Source organism: Hylobates moloch, unplaced genomic scaffold (assembly GCF_009828535.3).
Source record: "Hylobates moloch isolate HMO894 unplaced genomic scaffold, HMol_V3 SCAFFOLD_19, whole genome shotgun sequence".
Taxonomy (NCBI): Eukaryota; Metazoa; Chordata; class Mammalia; order Primates; family Hylobatidae; genus Hylobates; species Hylobates moloch.
In genome coordinates, this window is record NW_026652294.1 from 11563476 (window position 1) to 11584148 (window position 20673).

A 20673-nucleotide genomic window follows, 5' to 3' on the forward strand; every position below is an offset into this window, starting at 1 on the left:
GGTAAGCGTATGTTTAATTTTTTAAGAAACTGTCATATTTTTTCCGCACTGTTTTTGCCATTTTGCATTCCCACCAGCAATGTATGAGTGATCCATTTTCTCTGCATCCTCACCAGCATTTGGTGTTATCATTGTTTTTATTATTTTATTTTATTTTTGAGATAGAGTCTTGCTCCACCCAGGCTGGAGTACAGTGGCACGATCATAGCTCACTGCAGCCTTGACCTTTCGGACTCAAGTGATCTTCCTGCCTTAGCCTCTAGAGTAGCTGGGATCACAGGCATGCCCCACCATGTCCAGCTATTTTGTTGTTGCTGTTGTTAAAGACAGGTGCTTGCCATGTTGTCCAGGGTGATCTCAAATTTCTGGGTTCAAGTGATCCTCCCACCTTGGACTCCCAAAATGCTGGGATTACAGGTGTGAACCACCTGGTCTATTTTTTATTTTAGCCATTCTGTCAGATGTGTAGTTATATCTCACTGTAGTTTTAATTTTCATTTCTCTAATTACTAATCTCAGCATCTTTTCATGTGTTTATTTTCCATCTGCATATTCTCTCATTGAAATGTCTGTTCATATCTTTTGCCCACTTTCTAATTGGATTGTTGGATCTTTAGTGTTGGGTTTGTCATTGTTTTAAAGATGGGGTCTTGTTTTATTGCCCAGGCTGAACTTGAACTCCTGGGCTCAAGCAACCCTCTCACCTCAGCCTCCTGAGTAGCTAGGACTATGGGTGTGCACCACTGCACCTGGCTTACCATTGAGTTTTGATAGTTCTTTGTCAGATATGTAGCTTACAAATATTTTCTCCCAGTCTGTAGCTTGTCTTTTTTTTTTTTTTTTGAGACGGAGTCTTGCTGTATTGCCCAGGCTGAAGTGCAGTGGCGTGATCTCGGCTCACTGTAAGCTCCGCCTCCTGGGTTCACGCCATTCTCCTGCCTCAGCCTCCCGAGTAGCTGGGATTACAAGCATACACCACCATACCCGGCTAATTTTTCTATTTTTTTTTTAGTAGAGACGGGGTTTCACCATGTTGGTCAGGCTGGTCTTGAACTCCTGACCTCGTGATCCACCCGTCTTGGCCTCCCAAAGTGCTGGGATTACAGGCGTGAGCCACCACGCCCGGCCTGTAGCTTGTCTTTTCATCTTTTTCATAAGGTCTTTCACAAAGCATCAGTTTTAAATTTTGATGTGGTACAATTTATTTAAATTTCCTTTTATGGCTTGTGCTTTTGGTGTCAAGTCTAAAAACTTTTTGCCTAGTCCTAGATCTCAAAAATTCTCTCCTATGTATTTTTCTTAAAAGGCTTATAGTTTTATGTTTTACATTTAAGTCTTTGATCCATTTTGAGTTAATTTTTGTATATTATCCAGGTTCTTTTTTTTCCATGGATGTCCAATTGCTCTGGCATCATTTGTTTAAAATGTGATTTTCCCTCTGTTGAATTGCTTTTGCACCTTTGTCAAAAATCAACTGGGCATATTTATGTGAGCCTATTTCTGAGTCAATAACTCAGAGGAATTTTGACTCAAATATTGAACTCAGGTGAATAAAACATAAGAAATCAATCCACAGAGAGACTGAATGAAGACTAACATGTGAAACATTTATCAAACAATCTAATGTTCTATGTAATAAAGTATGAAATTATAAGAAATTGACTGTGAGTACCCTGATCATTAAAACATAGGCTCAGGGAAGTGGTTCCAATAAGCAGGTGCATTGAAATAGATACTGACTTTGGGGCCAGGAGACCTGCAGCTGGACTGTGATTCCATCGTTTATCACCTGAGGGACACTAGGCAGGGGTAGGTAAGTTAATGAACCTCATGGAGCCTCACCTCCATCACTCACTGGAGATCACATTACTTGCCTTGCAGGATTAATCTGTGGACCAGTGAGATGGGAGCCTACAAAATGGCAGACACTAAGCTTGGTTCACAGTAGCTACAGCAGGGGCAGATATGAGAAATGGTTTGGAGTTTTTATCTCATATTTTCTATCGGTCACCTCCCAATTACTAAAAGTGAATATCCACTGTAAGTAAAAAGTGCATGTGTGACCAGGCGCTGTGGCTCACGCCTGTAATCTCAGCGCTTTGGGAGGCGGAGGTGGGTGGATCACTTGATGTTAGGAGTTTGAGACTAGCCTGGCCAACATGATGAAACCCCGTCTCTACAAAAAATACAAAAATCAGCTGGGCATGGCAGCGGCTGGCTGTAATCCCAGCTACTCGGGAGGCTGAGGCAGGAGAATCGCTTGAACCCAAGAGGCAAAGATTGCAGTGAGCCGAGATGGCACCACTGCATCCCAGCCTGGGCAACAGAGGAAGACTCAGTCTCAAAAATAAAATAAAATAAAATAAAATAAAATAAAATAAAATAAAATAAGTGCATGTGCTATGCAAATGCGCCCTGCAAATGCACTAGTCTCCTAGTCCCTTTTTCTTACCAGTCTACTGCTCTTAAACCCTTGTCTTGTCTTGTCTTGTCTTATGGAAATTGCAGAGAAGGCAGGGCATGGTGGCTCATGCCTGTAATCCCAGTAGTTTGGGAGATTGATGCAGGAGGATCACTTGAGTCCAGGAGTTTGAGAGCAGCCTGGGCAACATAGCAAGAACCTATCTATAAAGACTGAAAAAAATTACCCAGTTTTGGTGGCACACCTGTAGTCCCAGCTACTTGGGAGGCCAAGGTGGGAGAATCACTTGAGCCCAGGAAGTTGCGGCTGCAGTGAGTCATGTTCATGCACTCCAGCCTGCGTGACAGAGTGAGACACCGTCTCTTTAAAAAGGAAGAAAGAAAGAAATTGTAAAGATGGTATAAGTCTACACCATGGGTTGGGCATCTCTTCTGAGCATCAGAGCCATTGAGTGGCGCCTTCCTCTTGGCCATTGAGTGATTCTGCAAATGAGAGTCTCCTTTTCTTTCTCTGGACATCAGCTTTTCCCTAGAAAGGAGAAGAAATTTGGTTCCCACCCCCTAAGGTGGCTTAGGAGGACCAAAATGTACAAAATGCAGAATACCTGGTAGATTTCCTCATACTTTATGTGTATGAAACACTGTTAAGCATGGCTTGGCAATCTACAGCTAGGGCCAAAATCCTGCCCCAACTCTTCCCTCCATCCTGTCTTCATGGCCTGACAGCCAAGAATGGTTTTTATATTCTGAGGCATTGTAGAGGTTATTATCAAAAAGATGAAAGATAAAGTGTTGGCAAGGATGTGGAGAAAGGGGACCTTTGTACACCGTGGGTGTTACTGTAAATTAGTACAGCCCTTATGGAAAACAGTACGGAGGTTCCTCAAAAAACTAAAAATAGAGCTACCATATGATCCAGCAATCTCACTGCTGGGTACATATCCAAAGGAATTGAAGTCAGTATGCTGAAGAGATGCTGGCATTCCCATGTTCATCGCAGCACTAACAATAGCCAAGATATGGAAATAACTTAAGTGTCCATCAATGGATGAATGTATTTCTTCAAATGTGGTATATAGACACAATGGAATACTATTGAGCCTTAAAAACACGTGAAATTCTGTCATTTGCTGTTGCATGGATGAACCTAGAGGATATTATGTGAAGTGAAATAAGCCAGGCACAGTGACAAACACTTCTATGTGGAATCTGAAAGTCAAATGCACAGAAGTAGAGGGTAGAGTGGTAGTTCTCAGAGGCTGGTGGTGGTGGGGAGGTGAGCAGGAACGGGGAGATGTTGGTAATGGGGGTACAAAGTTATAGTTAGAGGAATAAGTTCTGGTGTCTTATTGCACAGCAAGCTGACTATAGTTAATAATAATGTATTTGTCTATTTTAAAATAGCTAGGAGAGAGGATTTTAAATTTTCTCACCACAAAGAAATGATACATATTTGAGGAGATGAATATGCTAATTCCTCTGATTTGATCATTTTACAATGTGTGAAACAGCACATTGTATCCCATAAGTATGAATAATTATCTGGCAATTAAAAATAAATTTGAAAAAAGAAAAAAGAGCTCAAAGAAGGAAGAAGGGAAGGAAGAAAATCCCACAGAGACGTATGTGGCTTGTAAAACATTAAATATTTATTATGTGGTTCTTTTTTTTTTTTTTAATTGAGACGGAGTCTTAATCTGTCGCCCAGGCTGGAGTGCAGTGGTGTGATTTCAGCTCACTGCAACCTCAGCCTCTCAAGTAGCTGAGATTACAGGCACCCACCACCATGCCCAGCTAATTTTTGTATTTTTAGTAGAGGCAGGATTTTGCAATGTTGGCCAGGCTGGTCTCAAACTCCTAACCTGAAGTGATCTACCCACCTTGGCCTCCCAAAGTGCTGGGATTACAAGTGTGAGCCACCGTGCCCAGCCTATTATCTGGTTCTTTTTTTTTTTTTTTTGAGATGGAGCCTCCCTCTGTCACCCAGGCTGGAGTACAGTGGTGTGATCTTGGCTCACTGCAACCTCCACCTCTGGAGTTCAAGTGATTTTCGTGCCTCAGCCTCCCAAGTAGCTGAGATTAGAGGTGTGCACCACCTTGTCCAGCTAATTTTTATATTTTTAGTAGAGACGGGGTTTCACCATGTTGGTCAGGCTGGTCTTGAACTCCTGACTTTAGGTGATCTGCCCCCCTCAGCCTCCCAAAGTGCTGGGATTACAGGCGTGAGCCACCGCGCCCAGCCTATCTGGTTCTTTACAGAAAAAGTTTGCTGTCACCTGTTGTAGAGGATAAAAATGAAGCTCAAAAAGGGGAGAATATTACTGACTTGAGGTCACCCAACAAGGAAATCATCCATCCAAAACAAACAGATTAGGTTCCCTTTATATATAAGGATATAAATACTTACAAGATCATAGAACAGTCAGTGCAGTGTTTCTCAAAGTGAGTTCCATGGACCCCAGATCCCAGAATTGCCCAGTAATGTGTTCTCAGCTCAAATGTGTTATGGAAACTCTGGAAACTCCAAAAGCTCTTCTTAGATGATTATTATGTACATCAGCGTATCAAGACTCTGAGAAGTTCTGCTGCAAAGAACAAAACTGTTTGGTTACCTTGTTGAACTCAGCATATCCCCAGTTATTTTTTAGCTGGGAATCTTTTTTGGGGGGTTTATTTTGATGATAGCTATGTAATACCTTTCCTCAGAAATATTTGAGAAATTCTGAAGACATAGGTCAATCACTTGGGTTTGAAAGCCAGCCCATCCACTTCTTTGCATAGAACCCTGTGCAAGGTGCCCAGTCTCTCTCTGAGCCTCATTGGTGGGAAGTGGAGACTCATTTCCAGTGACATTTCTGATCCCCTGGTTCCTGCCTTTAGAGCTACATTTCCCCATAGGGGTGTTCACTGGCAACCTCCCACACCACTGGGCTCGGAGTAGAGAATGAGCTTTATTTTGTCTCTCTGGTTGAACCTAATTCTATAATTTACTGGAAAGACTGAGGCCTCCACATCACACTGGGGGCCCTTTTATGCAGCATATGCCCTGATAAGGGAGAACACAGTGGGTCAGATTCTAGAAGACTTGACCTTAAAAAGTCACGAATGTGGGAACCAGGGAGACAGATGGAATATGTACAATAAAAGGATTTGTCAGGCCCGGCATGGTGGCTCATGCCTGTAATCCCAGCACTTTGGGAGGCTGATGCAGGTGGATCACTTGAGGTCAGGAGTTTGAGACCAGCCTGGCTAACATGGTGAAACCCCATCTCTACTGAAAATACAAACATTAGCCGGTGTGGTGGCTTGTGCCTATAATCCCAGATACTTGGAAGGCTGAGGCACGAGAATCGCTTGAACCCAGGAAGTGGAGGTTGCAGTGAGCTGAGATAGTGCCATTGCACTCCAGCCTGGGTGACAGAGCAAGACTCTGCCTCAAAAAAAAAAAAAAAAAAAAAAAAAAGGATTTTTCAACATCCAGAGACTTGTTGGGACAGGGTTGATTATTTCCTAGAGGTGCTGAAAAGGAATTTGTAGTATTAAAAGAATGTAACTGTTATGGAATCCAGCCTGCACCTCTGTGATTAACAACACTGCATTAGATCATAGAATTTCAGCAAAGATTCTCTCCTTAATATTGTGAGCCTGCCTCACAGAAAGATGCCCCAATAAACCCACACCTGTTGGGGGAAGAGGCCAGCTCTCTTTTGCCTCTGTGTATTTGCAGGTTCTGAGTCAACTTTTTCTTTGATTTTTGCCCACTTAGCTCCTCCCCTTCCTTCGAGTCTCTGTATCAATGTCACCTGGACCTTCACAAGTCTGCTGCACGACTGCTGCCATAAATCCTGTATCTTCTCCACTACAGTACTTACCTGGGCTTCTGTTGACTTTGTCTTACCAACTAGACTGTAAGTCTCAGGAGGCCAGGGACTGGTTTTATCTTGTTCATGCATGGTTGCATGGGCAGAGCTTGTCCTGGTGCTCAATAAACATTTACAACAAAAAGATTGAGTAGGCCGGACATGGTGACTCAGGCCTGTAATACTAGCACTTTGGGAGGCTGAGGCGGACGGATTGCCTGGGCTCAGGAGTTCAAGACTGGCCGGGACAACACGGTGAAACCCTGTCTCTACTAAAATACAAAACGTTAGCCAGGCGTGGCACCGTGTGCCTGAAGTCACAGCTCCTCAGGAGGCTGAGACAGAAGTATTGCTTGAAGCTGGGAGGTGGAGGTTGCAGTGAGCCAAGATCACACCACTGCACTCCAGCCTGGGCGACAGAGTGAGACTCTGTCTCCAAAAAAAAAAAAAAAAAGAGATTGACTAAGAGAGCATTTGCATCTCTTTGGACTCCTTGGTTCCTTGGTTCTCAGACACATCGGGGAAACTGAGGCAGCTTGGCCAACTCTGTAGAGATGTGGCAGGGCTGGGAATGTAAGATCCTCTGACACCAGGTGTGAGACTCTTTCATAGCCCTCAATCACTTCTTAAATTCCTCCCCAGCGGAGCTTCCGTGACCTTATTCTATTCTTTCTTGTCATCTTTGCAGAGGTTAAGACTGTTTCAGAGAATTACTTTATAACAAATGAGATCCAGAATAGAAGAAAATTTATCTAACTCTCAGGGGCAGGAGAAATGTGAGCCTTTGGACCTTGAATTTAAATGAGCCAGCAAATCTCTGCTAATTCTCTTCCCTTGCTGGGTCCCGTCTGCTTCACATTCAGCAGAGGAGAAAGCCAGCCTGTGTCACCCATGATTTATGCCCTGCTGTTTGCTCTCTTTCTCTAGAACATTAAACACCCTGAGCAGAGGAGGAAGAGGTACTCTCAGGAGGCCTGGTTGCCAGATGGGTGTCTGGGGGTGGGGAGCTCTCTGCTCTGTTGGGAAAAGGGAGGAGGTTGAGTTAAAAAAAAAAAAAAGGCCCATAGGGCTTCCACATAAAAGGAATAAGGGAGTCTCTGTGTGCCTTGACCTCTGCAAAAACAATTGGCCTCTGAGCCAAGAGACCTGGGTGGTTGATTTACTCGTTTACTAAGTACCTTTGGGCAAGACTTTCCTGTTTCTGGGCCTCAGTTTCCCTGCCTGTCAAAGAAGAGTCTTGACGGTTTGAGCTCCCTACAGCTTCATGGATCTGGAGCTAGTTGGTACAGCGACGTTGCCTAGACAGAGACAGTGTAGTGCAGTGGTTAACCATAGGGACTCCAGTCCCCTGGGTGGGTTCTGACTCCAGCTCCACGTCTTACCTCCCACTATGTGGCCCTGGGAAAGTTCCTCACCTTTCAGTTTCATCTGCATGGTGAGGTTAATAGCCAGGACCTTCCTCATTGGGTGGCAGGGAACTAAAGCCAGGCTCTTGCAGTGGTGCTGGTACTGACCTAGTACTTTATAATAGAGTCAGCTGTTATTGGGACTGTTGTTCCTGAGATGGTCCCCTATTGTGACCTTGGTGTCCCTCAACCCCAGTTCTCTGCTTGGAGCTCGCTTGGTGCGGGGCAGGGCATCTTAGTGAGCAATTGGAAGTCCGGGCAGAAGGGAGGGAGCTATTTTCAGTGGGTTCTGGTTCTATTTGTAGCTGGTGAATTGGCCCAGGCTGCAGGGAAGCTTTGGGCACAGCACACTGGGCAATGAGAGAGGTGTGTTGTCTTACATTGGAGAGGGGAGGAAAAGGAGAGAGAGGAGACAGGGAGGTCAAATGGAGAGGAGAAGGAGGGAAGCGATCCCCCACTCACCCTCCCATACCTTTCTAACCTGTTCTTGCCAATTTCATCTCCTCTATCTTACCTGGGAAAATTTAGAGGGGGCCCTGACCTTTTAAGGTAGATTTAGTTTGCAACGCGAAGTGATCCATCAACCCGGTTACCACAGTGTTCCCTAACCTATGGCTTTGATTTTTTCTAGCTGAAGTGGGACTTGTATCCCCAGCAGAATTTTGGGGTATTTGTTAAGGTAGGTGGTGCCTAAACCACTAAATACCTAAGTCATTTTTCAAAATAAAGAGGAAGCTCTCTCATTTCCCCACTGGATACTGAGGCAGAACCTGCTGACTTCCTCTCCCAGAACCGTCCCCTACATGGCTAAGCGAGTTGCTTACCCTCTCTGGTCCTCAGTTCTTCATTCATGAAATGAGGCAGGGGTGCCAGGGAGACACATTTGGAGCTCTTGAGTCGTTTCCAGTTGCAATTCTGTGGCTCCCTGATGCAGTAATCAAACCAGGTGAGGCTGATCCTTTAATCAAAGGATGGGTGGTAGAACTAGGAGGCTCCAAGGAGAGGATGACATTCTACCCTGTCATTATCTGGATGATAAAACTGAGGTCCTGAAGGTGGGGTCAGATCAGGCAGTGAGTCAGTGGCTCAGCTGGGTCAGTAACCCAAGCCTCTTACCTCCCATTGTAGCAAAGCCTCCCTGACACTGGACTGCAGGGTACCTCTTCCTGGGGGGATGATGGCACCCACATCTACTGAGTGCCGTTGTACTGTTGTACTTGTGTTAGCTGATTTAACTCCCACATTAATCCATTTTCCATGTGAAGATCACCCATATAGAAAGAAATGGTGACATCAAAGGCTCAATCAAACACTATTTGAGTATTTCCCAATGTCCAGTTATCTGGGTATCATCCTCATGAATTTTTGACATAATTTGCTTCATACGTTTATACTAATATTTACTTCCTACTTTTATTTCTCTCTTTTTTTAATTTTTTGTATTTTTTGGAGAGAAGGTCTCACTCTGTAACCCAGGCTGGGGTGCTGTGGCACACTCATAGCTCACTGCAGCCTTGACCTCCTGGGCTCAAGTGATCCTCTCACTCAGCCTTCCAAGTAGCTGGGACTGCAGGCATGTGCCACCACATCAGTTAACTTTTGTATTTTTTTGTAGAGACAGGGGCTCACCATGTTGTCCAGGCTGGTCTCAAACTCCTGGCCTCAAGCAATCCTCCTGCCTCACCCTCCCAAATAGCTAGGACTACAGGCATGCCACAGTGTATGGTTTCATCTCTTTGATAATGGCCATTTTTACAAGTGTTATGTGATATCTCATTGTGGTTTTAATTTGCATTTCCCTGATGATTAGTAACCTTCAACAGTTTTTCGTATACCTGTTGGCTATTTGTGTCTTCTTTTGAGAAATGCCTATTCAGAACTTTTGCCCATTTTTTCAGTAGGATTATTTATTTGCTTACCATTGAGTTCTTTATACATTTTGTATATTAACCCCTAGTCAGATGTATGGTTTGCTAATATATTCTCCCATTCAATAGGTTATCTCATTACTCTGTTGTTTTCTTTGCTGGGCAGAAGCTTTTTAGTTTGATGTAGTACCATTTGTCTATTTTTGTTTTTGTTGCCTGTGCTTTTAGAGTCATATCCAAAAAATCATTTCCCAGACCAATGTTATGAAGCTTTTATGTTTTCGTCTGGTAGTTTTAATTTCAGGTCATATATTTAAATCTTTAATCCATTTTGATTTGATTTTTGTGTATGGTGTGAGATGAAGGTCTAATTTCATTCTTCTGCATGTGAATATAGTTTTTCCTAGCACCATTTATTGAAGAGACTGTCTTTTCTCCATTGTGTAGTTGTCACCTTTGTTGAGAATCAATTGACTGTGAATGTCTGGATTTACTTGTGGCCTCTCTGTTCTGTTTCATTGGTCTGTATGTCTGTTTTTATGCCAGCACCATGATATTTTGATTACTATAGCTTTGTTATTTTGAAATCAGGTAGTGTAATACCTCTGGCTTTGTTCTTTTTGTTCAAGACAGATTTGGCTATTCAGTCTTTTGTGGTTCATATGAATTTTAGAACTTTAAAAAAATTTCTGTGAAAACTGTCATTGGAATTTTGACAGGCTAGTATTGAATCTGTAGATTGCTTTGGATAATACAGATATTTTAACAATGTCAATTCTCTCAATCCAAAAACAAGGGATATCTTTCCGTTAATTTGCCTTCTTCAGTTTGTTTCATCGTTATTTTATAGTTTTTAGTGTACAGATCTTTTACCTCCTTGGTTAAATTTATTCTTAAGTATTTTTCTTTTGGTAGCTATTGTGAATGGGATTGTTTTCTTGATTCCTTTTTTGGATAATTAGTTGTTATGTTGTTAGTATACAGAAGTGCTACTAATCTTTGTGTGCTGATTTTGCATCCTGGAACTTAACTGAATTTGTTTATTACTTCTAATTGTTTTCTGGTGGAGTCTTTAGGGTTTTCCATACATATGATCATTTTGTCCGTAAACAGACAATGTCTGTCCGTAAACAGAACGTCTTCCCTTCTGATTTGGATGCCTTTTATTTCTTTCTCTTGCCTAATTGCTCTGGCTAGGATTTCCTGTACTATGTTGAACAGAAGTGGTGAGAGTAGGGGTCCTTATCTTATTCCTGATCTTGGAGGAAAAGTTTTCAGCTTTATACAATTGAGTATGATATTAGCTCTGGGCTTGTCATATATGGCCTTTATTATGTTGGGATACATTTCTCCTATACCTAATTTGTTGGGAGTTTTATCATGAAAGGATACTGAATTTTGTCAAGTGCCCTTTCTGTATCTATTGAGATGATGGGATGGTTTTGCCCTTCACTCTGTTAATGTGGTGTATCACATTTACTGATTTGTATACATTGAACCATCCTTGCATCCCAGGGATAAATCCCACTTGATCATGGTGAATGATCTTGTTAATGTGCTATTGAATTTGGTTTGCTACTAGTTAAAAAATGATGTTATTTTAAAAATATCATTGTAAATCCATGATGGGTTAACATAAATGACATATTTTGATGTAAAAAAATCTATATTTTCTCAAAAAATTTCATGAGAAGAATGGCATTATTTTTAACATGTTTGCAATTTTCATTAAAGTTTGATAATGGAAGAATTCTGCATTCTCATATCTGCTTCTGCATTTAGTCTGGGGCAGTTTGTTTTGGTTAAAGTACATGAAGAAAATGCAGCCTTACATATTTCAGTTCATTGTGGATATTCTTTCTTGATACTACACCAAAAGTTGGCAGGTAATAGTTTCTTAAAGTTTACTTGCGTAAATTCATATCAACAAATTTTTCATACTCACACTAAAATCCATTGGTCTACCTTATACTTTTTTTTTTTTTTTTTTGAGACAGTCTCACTCTGTCATCCAGGTTGGAGTGCAGTGGCATGATCTTGGCTCATTGCAACCTCTGCCTCCTGAGTTCAAGTGATTCTCCTGCCTCAGCCTCCCAAGTAGCTGGGATTACAGACATGCACTGCCACGCCCAGTAATATCATGCATTGGTCATATGGAAAATATTGGTTTACTATGTAGCTCTTTCAAATGTTGGCACATTTCGTTATATCATATAAAATATTCATTTTGCTAATATCACCAACCGTCTCAGCAGATGTATTGGGAAGGTATATTGGGAGGCTGTCAAGCTCATGGTGGGACACTTAAGTTTTCCAAAATTGTAAGTAAGCTTGAATTTTATCATTGACAACAAATACTATTAGCCGTCTTACTAGATGTGACAAATCTACTTCATATATTTTTGAGAAAATGTCTGCCAAACACCCAAATCTGAGTAACTGTAGTTTGCATGTTAACCATTCTTTCAAGTAAAAATGATATTTCCTTAAAAAAGAGGCTAGCTCATCTTGCAACTCAAACAATTGCAGAAGTGTTTTTCTTTGAGACCACTGTCCTACTTTTGAATAGTAAACATGCTTTATGTGTGTGGGAAATAAGTGCCTAATAGGTAGAGGGCTTTATTTTAGAGTGATGAAAATGTTTTGGAATGGGACAGAAGTAGTGGTTGCATAACATTGTGAATGCACAAAATGCTACTGAATTGTCCACTTAAAATGATTAATTTCATGTTACGTGAATTTCATCTCAATTTAAAAAGTGAAAAAAGGGCTTTATGTGTAATTTCCAGTCCATCACACAGAATAGTAAAAAGACTTGTATTCAAATATATAGAGATAATGAAATACATATTTTTTGTTACTGCTTCATCAATGATTTTCTTAAGTGAAACTGGCATTTTGTTTACTACTAGTGTATGTTGGTGAAGAGTACAATGGCTACTAGTACATATCATATCACTGCCTTGATTTGTGAGAAAGTGCCACCAATTTTACTACCACTGCTTTTGCACTATTAGTGCAAATGTCAACACAGTAAAAAGGCAAACAATTTCTTAGTATTATTATTAAAATAGTTTTTATTTATTTTATATTTATTTATTTTGAGATGGAGTCTCAATCTGTTGCCCAGGCTGGAGTGTAGTAGCGCAATTTTGGCTCACTGCAACCTTTGCCTCCTGGGTTCAAGAGATTCTCCTGCCTCAGCTTCATGAGTAGCTACACACCCCCGCCACCATGCCCAGCTAATTTTTGTATTTTTAGTAGAGATGGGGCTTCACTATATCGGCTAGGCTGGTCTCAAACTCCTGACCTCAAGTGATCTGCCTGCCTCGGCCTCCCAAAGTGCTGGGATTACAGGTGTGAGCCACCACTCCTGGCCTATGAAAATAGTTTTGACCCAACTAGAACCCTGAAAAAGTCTTAGGACCCTCCAGGGACCTGTGGACGGACTATGCTTTGAGAATCACTGCTCTAGGTTCAATCAGAGTTGAAAATACCCTCTCCTACAGTAGGGCTGCAGTATGGTGTTTGGAAAATCCCAGGAGACATTGAATCACAGCAACATGATTCAACTCTAATTTCTGTCTGACCCGTGGCAAATTGTTCCTCAAAGTCTGAAAACCACAGTTACTCCTGTCTGCTAGCTGGATTGGGAGACAAAGGAGACGCTGAAGAGATTATGGGCTAATTCACGCAAAGTGCCCACTGAAATGAGTGATATTTAGAGTTAAGCAGTATTACCCAGTGTTGGGAAGTCTGCATTTTGGGAGGCTGAGGGACCCCTGCCTTCCAGGGGCCCTGCATGACTTCAGGAAGCCTCCAACCCTCAATCAGCCTTTTCATCTGTCTTAGGCTATTTCAGAGTCCCTGTGAAGCTGGAAGAACATTTTCAGCTTTGGAGATAGGACGGGGAGCAAGGCTGAAAGCACAGCAGGAGGAGGAGGGGATGGTCAGGCGGGTAGAGGACCTCACATGAGAAATAGGGCAGCGAGATGAAGCCAGGGTTGGTTCCCTCTTTCTTTGACTCAGTGCACAAAGCTGGGGCTTTGTCTTCAGCCAAAGCACACAAGGAACCTGTCCACTGATTTGGCTTTAAATAGAATATAAAACGTTCTCAAACCCATTACCTCAAAGAACCCTAACATGCTTCTTTTTTCTTTTTCTTTTCTTTTTTTTTTTTTTTTTTTTTTGAGACAGAGTCGCCAGGCTGGAGTGCAGTGGCGTGATCTCTGCTCACTGCAACCTCCGCCTCCCAGATTCAAGCGATTCTCCTGCCTCAGCCTCCAGAGTAGCTGGGATTACAGGCGCCTGCCACCACACCCAGCTAATTTTTGTATTTTTAGTAGAGACAGGGTTTCACCATGTTGGCCAGGATGGTCTCGATTTTCCGACCTCATGATCTACCTGCCTCGGCCTCCCAAAGTGCTGGGATTACAGGCGTGAGCCACGGAGACCAGCCAACATGAATTAAGTAGGTTAGTGATTACCACCCTAGAAGGCGATGAGGAAACTGATGCATAGAGAAGGGAAAAGAGAAGCAGATATGCGGAGGCGACAAGATTCAAATTTAAGTCTTTAGACACAGACCAGCTTTCTTTCTATTGAGTCTCCTTAGGCCCTTCTTCTTGAGGTGAGTTTTCAAGGCTATGCTGCAGTTTTCTCCTTCTTATTTATAAATAATTTACTAAAGTCTGTCTTAAAGGTAAGCAGGTGGGCAGCAGTGGGGATGAGGTGTAGTAATGAAGTTGACAAGCATGCACTTGGAGTCAAATCTTCTGGGCTCAAATCCTGACCTTTACACTTTCTTGTGTGTAAAATGGAGGACAGTAACAACACCTTCCTATAGTGTTGTTGTAAAGATTATATTATCTTTAAATTTTATTTTATTTTATTTATTTCTGAGACAGAGTCTCGCTCTGTCGCCCAGGCTGGAGTGCAGAGGCGCTGTCTTGGCTTACTGCAACCTCTGCCACCCGGGTTCAAGCAATTTTCCTGAGTAAGCAATTTTCCTCCCGAGTAGCTGGGATTATAGGCACCTGCCACCATGCTCGGCTGATTTTTGTATTTTTAGTAGAGATGGGGTTTCATCATGTTGGCCAGGCTGGTCTCGAACTCCTGACCTCAGGTGATCTGCCTGCCTCGGCCTCCCAAAGTGCTGGGATTACAGGTGTGAGCCACCGTGCCTGGCCTAAGATTACATTAGATATACATGTAAAGTGCTCGTATAGCCCCGCCACAATTGAAAGGTTCAATCCAGCCAGTTGCAGTGGTGAATACCTCTAGACCCAGTAGGGAAGCCGAGGCAGGAGGGTTGCTGGAGCCCGGGAGTTGGAAGCTAATATCTGGTCTATGAATAGCTACTCACTCCAATTTATGTTAGCTATTATGAAAACGAGAAGGTGCAAATAGTGTGATTTCATGGGCATAGAGAAATTCCTCCCATGTCCCAAATACTGGTTGAAGATTCAGTTGAAGATTACTTAGCCCAGATTAAAAGGCAAACACACGACATTCTGTCTAAAAAGAGGTCAAAATTACAAGCCATCTCCTTCGCTCTCCCATGGTGAATTCCTGGGGAGCTGTGGGATTGGCTGAGTGGATGCTGACTGCCTATTGGCCGAACTCTTTGCCCTGTGCCATCTCATTGGGAGTTAGGTAGCCTATGGGTGGGCTGTCCTGGAGTCAGGTGCTAGCTTCAGTCCACTCAGAGGCCACCAACCTGTGGCAGTTGATCCTATGGCCTTTCCCTGAGCAGATGACTGGTTAGGGGAATTTCCCTGCAGGGGGGCTTAGTGGCTGATGAGAACCTTGGTTTATCAGACAATGGGAAAAACAGGTTGGAAAGTCCTTTTTTTTTTTTTCTTAATTTTTAAAGTTTAAGGCTTGGCGTTGTGGCTCACTCCTGTAATCCCAGCACTTTGGGAGGTGGAGGCAGATGGATCATTTGAACTCAGGGGTTTGAGACCAGCCTGGGGAACATGGTGAGACACTGCCCCCACCCCTCCTTCTCTATGAGAAATACGAAAATTAGCCAGGTGTGGTGGAGCACGCCTGTAGTCCCAGCTTCTCAAGAGGCTGAGGTGGGAGGATGGCTCGAGCCCTGGGAGGTAGAAGTTGCAGGGAGCAGAGATCCAGCCACTGCACTCCAGTCTGGGCAACAGAGTGAGGCCTTGTCTGAGAATAAAATAAAATATAAAAATAAAAATAGGCCGGGCACGGTGGCTCATGCCTGTAATCCCAGCACTTTGGGAGGCCGAGACGGGCGGATCACCTGAGGTCGGGAGTTTGAGACCAGTCTGACCAACATGGAGAAACCCCGTCCCTACTAAAAATACAAAAAATTAGCCGGGTGTGGTGGCGCATGCCTGTAATCCCAGCTACTCGGGAGGCTGAGGCACGAGAGTCGGTTGAACCCGGGAGGCAGAGGTTGCAGTGAGCCGAGTTCCCGCCATTACACTCCAGCCTGGGCAACAAGAGCAAAACTCTGTCTCAAAAATAAAATAAAATAAAATAAAATAACTTTAAGTCATTCATCAATTTTAGTATTTACTGTTTCTTCTCCCATTCCATTAAGCCTACAGTCAGTCATAGAACAGAAAGGGAAAATCAGGGCAGCCACATATAAATAAAGGTGCAAAGTTGAGGCAGGAGTGGACCCTCAAGGGCCAAGAAGAGGTCATTGCTGAGCTTCACATTTAGCCCTGGGCTTTCTGGAAGCTAGAGTGAAAAGAGAGACACAATCAGCTGCGTAACAGTTATCGAAAAGCAGGAAGCACACCGGTTTTTCTGGTAGTAAAGCAAGGGCTTTCCAAGCTTTTAACTCTAAAATAATTTATTTTGTTCTTTCTTTTTTCTCTCTCTGACACCCAGGTTGGAGTGCAGTGGCACAATCAGGGCTCACTGCAACCTCTGCCTCCCAGGCTCAAGCCATTCTCCCACCTCAGCCTCTCAAATAGCTGGGACTACAGGCGTGCACCGCCACGCCTGGCCAGTTTTTTGGTATTTTTTGTAGAGATGGGATTTTACCATGTTGCCTAGGCTGGTCTCGAACTCCTGGGCTCAAGCAATCCACCTGCTTCGGCCTCCTAAAGTGCTGGGATTTCAGGCATAAGCCACTGCGCCCGGCCTCATTTCTCACTTGAGATTTTATTTCAGGCTACTGTGTCCCTGCACTGGGCAGTACAGCCTGGTGGGTGAGAGAGCACAGTGTTTTTTTTTTTTTTTTCTTGTCTGCTGGGTTTTAATTTTGTTTTAATACATGCAATTTATTCTGTGCTTCACTTTCTTCATCTGTAACATGGAGATAATGGCATCTACCTATTAAAGTTGTGAAGATTCAATTAGATGAGTTGTATGAATAAATGTTAGCTGTTAGTTTAGTTTCGTTTTTTGAGACGGAGTCTTGCTCTGTCGCCCAGGCTGGAGTGCGGTGGTGCAGTCCCGGCTCACTGCAACCTCCATCTTCTGGGTTCAAGTTATTCTCCTGCCTCAGCCTCCCAAGTAGCTGGGATTACAGGCGCCCGCCACCATGCCCAGCTAACTTTTGTATTTTTAGTAGATCTGGGGTTTCACCATGTTGGCCAGGCTGGTATTGAACACCTGAGTTCAGGTGATCTGCCCACCTCGGCCTCCCAAAGTGCTGGGATTACAGGCGTGAGCCCCCGTGCCCAGCCAGCTGTTAATCAAGAAATTTGACTGCCTACTACTTACCCTGCACAGTTCTAGGTGCTGGGGAAACAGTGATGAACAAGACAAGATCCTTATCTTATAGTAGCTTTTACATTCTAGTGGAGTAAAAAGACAATAAACATTGAAAATAAATTTCAGAAAGTGCTGTGGAAAAACTTCACAACCGACGCAGGAATACATTTCATTTGACTAGGGTTCTCCCAGTTTCCAGAAAAGTCAAGGGTAGAATGTTAAAAGGCAACTCAGAGGAGGTGAATCTGTTAGGGCCTACGGTAATGCAATCCTGGTTTGTGGAATTCTGCAGGCTATTGTGGGTGGGTTACAATTTTTTTGGGGGGTTGTTTTTTATTTTGTTTGAAAACTCACTTCTTCCCGCTGAGCTTTTGATTAGGAGCTGAAGTTGAATCAGTTTGAAATTGTATTCTGGACCGGGTGCGGTGGTTCATGCCTGTAATCCCAGCGCTTTGGGAGGCTGAGGTGGGTGGATTGCTTGAGCCCAGGAGTTTGAGATCAGCCTGGACAAAATGGCAGAAACCTCGTCTCTACAAAAAATACAAAATTTAGCCGGGCATGATGTTGTGAGTCTGTAGTCCCAGCTACTCAGGAGGCTGAGGTGGGAGGATCGCTTGAGCCCGGGAGGCAGAGGTTGCAGTGAGCCGAGATACCACTGCACTCCAGCCTGGGCGACAGAGCCAGACTCTGTCTCAAAAAAAAAAAAAAAAAAAGAGAAAAGAAAAGAAATTGTATTCTGAATACAACTGCTAAAACACTATATTTACTTGCATTATATTAAACTGGTTTTATCCTGACCACAATTGCAGGTGGAAGATACCACTATTGTTCTATTTTTCTGGTAAGTAGAGTGAGCCATGTCTTGCCCAGGGTTACAGAGCTTGGAAAAGACTCCTCTAAAAATCTGTAGGACCACCTTTGGTTTTCTTCCAGATTTTTTTTTTGTCATCTCTTTTCCTCCACCCATTTCCCATCTGTGTAGCCATTCTTGCTCCGCTGGGCTTTTTCCCGAGCCTCTCCCCAGCTGCAGCCCCGCCCATCTCCTGGGGCGTGACCACCTGTCCAGGCCCCGCCCCCGTCCAACCGGCGGAGACCCGCCCCCTTTCCCGGACACCGGGCTCAGCGCCCGAGCGTGCGCGCGCGTCCCCGCTCGTCGCCCGGCTCGGCGTCGGGAGCGCGCTCTGTGTGGCCGCTGCCGCCATGTTGTTGTGGTTGTGAGAAGGCGGCGGCGGCGGCGGAGTAGCAGCCGGACGAGACGTCCCAGCGGCTCAGGCGCTGCCCCGCGCCGGCCCTGGCAGGGAGCCTGGTGGGGTGGCGGAAGAGGAGACTGTGCCGTGGCGGGCCTCGCCATGTCCTGCTGCCCGGTAAGAACCCCATCCCTGTCCTCCGTCTCCTCGGGGGGTGAGGAAGAGCTGGAGTAGGGGCCGGCCTCGGACCCGGCCCTGGCCAGGCGGCTGTCACTCTCTGAGGAGGCAGCGCCCTGGGAGGGCTGGGGACTGCGTGCGGGGCCCGGGGAGGGGCGTCCCCGGCGGCCGTCTCCGCCAGTGGGAGGCGCTGGGTGTGGGAGTGGGAACGGGAGCTCGGCGGCCGAGCTCGGCCTGGACCCTAGGTGCGGGGGAGGCGGGGTCCCGGGCTGGGGCTGCCTTCCCAGACCTGGCGGGGATGGGCCCATGCGGCTCTGGGTGTGGGACATACCCTTGGAGCGCCCGGGGTTATTCCCACGAACTCCCGGGAGGTGGGTGTGTGCCCTTCGCCCCCTGCCGGGTCTGTGGCGGTCCATCGTTGCCGGATACTGGAGGTCAGGGGCCATGGGAGCCCCGGGGCGAACGGTGCGGGCCTGGGCCTTGTGGAAAGGAGGAGTGACCTCCCGATCGTGCAGCAGGGCATCCTCCTGACCTGGTAGTACTTAGGTGGGAAGGATGATTGGGGGCGGTTGGCGTAACTCGGTGAACACTGGTCAAACTGCCCCGCAAATGATTACAGTGTTATTTCTCCGGTAGTAATTTTGCTTGATGTATGGCATTTCCGGACCCATAAGATGATACTGTCGGTTGTATTTTGGACTGGAAAACTTATGTCAAAATTATGGGGTAGATTTTATGGCCACATTAATAGACTCCCCTGGAGTTTGATAATCTCACTTGTGAGTTTTGGACATGGACTGCTATTACATATTGATGTTCAAATGTCCTTTCCAGACCCAGGCCTAAATTCTTACTGTTGTAGTATCTTGACATCCACTTTGTTTTCTGACATCTATTTTTCCACAACCCAAACAAAACAAATCCCCAAAACCATATACTTTTCTAGTTAAGGTTCAACTTTCTCATATGTGAACGGTAATGCCATGAGAGACCTGGGTTGAATTACAGGAGATTCTTATTATTTTTTTTTAATGTCAAATGTTTGTGATTTGTCCATGGAGAGGTGGTGGGGACCTTCCCCTTTCAGATTCAGGGCTGTTCAGTAGGACAGGAGACATTGACGGCATGCAGAAAGTCTTCCCTTTATAGGGCCTATGATTTGGGTAGGCTAGAAGAGCTTACAGAATGACACCTTTTTTTTTTTTTTTTTTTTAAGACAGAACCTGGCTCTCCCGCCTAGGCCGGAGTGCAGTAGTGCGATCTCTGCTCACTGCAACCTCCGCCTCCCAGGTTCTAGCAATCCTCCCACCTCAGCCTCCCAAGTAGCTGGGATTACAAGTGTGCGCCACCACAGCTGGCTAATTTTTGTATTTTTAGTGGAGACGGGGATTTCGCCGTGTTGGCCAGGCTGGCCTGGAACTCCTGACCTCAAGTGATCCCTCTTGCATTGGCCCTCCAAAGTGTTGGGATTATAGGCGTGAGCCACCACCCCCAGCCAGAATGACACTGTTTTGAGTAAACCCAGTATAGTATGTGATATTAAATTAAATTTGGAGGATTCTAGAATTTTAGATTGGCTGCCTATGAATACCTCTTTTGGCTCCAATTACTCCCTCATTTTCAGGTGACTCAGAGAACTTCAAGTTACCAGCACAGTGGTACAGCCCTGCTTGTCGTTAATGGCCAGCCGTAAAAAAACCTGAGTTTCTCAGCTCATAGGCCAGGTTCTTCAGTGGTTGTCTAGTTTAAGGCTGGTTATTAGAAATATTATGGACTACCTAAATTCCTCAAACTCCTGCAAGACCTGGTGAATTAAAATCTCTGAGTATAGACCCTGGGGATCTATCCTTACAAAGCTTCGTGAATGATTCTGGTCAGCAAGGCATGTGAACTTTTGCTTTAGGTTGGGTATTCCAAAGAAGTCCCATTAATTATGATTTCTCAGGGTGCATTTGTTTATAGATCTTTAAGAATTTAAGAGGTAGAGAAGAAGGGGAAGCATGAGAAACTTAAAGAGATGCAAATTGAGCATCTCTTAAAATGTAATGGATTT

General features: G+C 44.4%; 1 protein-coding gene across 9 annotated transcripts in view; it reads left to right on the forward strand.

Moving 5' to 3' along the window:
• Positions 1–18398: 18398 nt before the first annotated feature.
• Positions 18399–20673, forward strand: part of MTMR3 (myotubularin related protein 3) — a 153884-nt gene continuing 151609 nt past the window's right edge. For all 9 annotated transcript variants that reach the window (XM_058432014.1, XM_058432016.1, XM_058432017.1 and 6 more), the window contains exon 1: positions 18399–18620. The gene's annotated coding sequence lies outside the window, so the exon portion shown is untranslated. The remainder of the gene's footprint in view (positions 18621–20673) is intronic.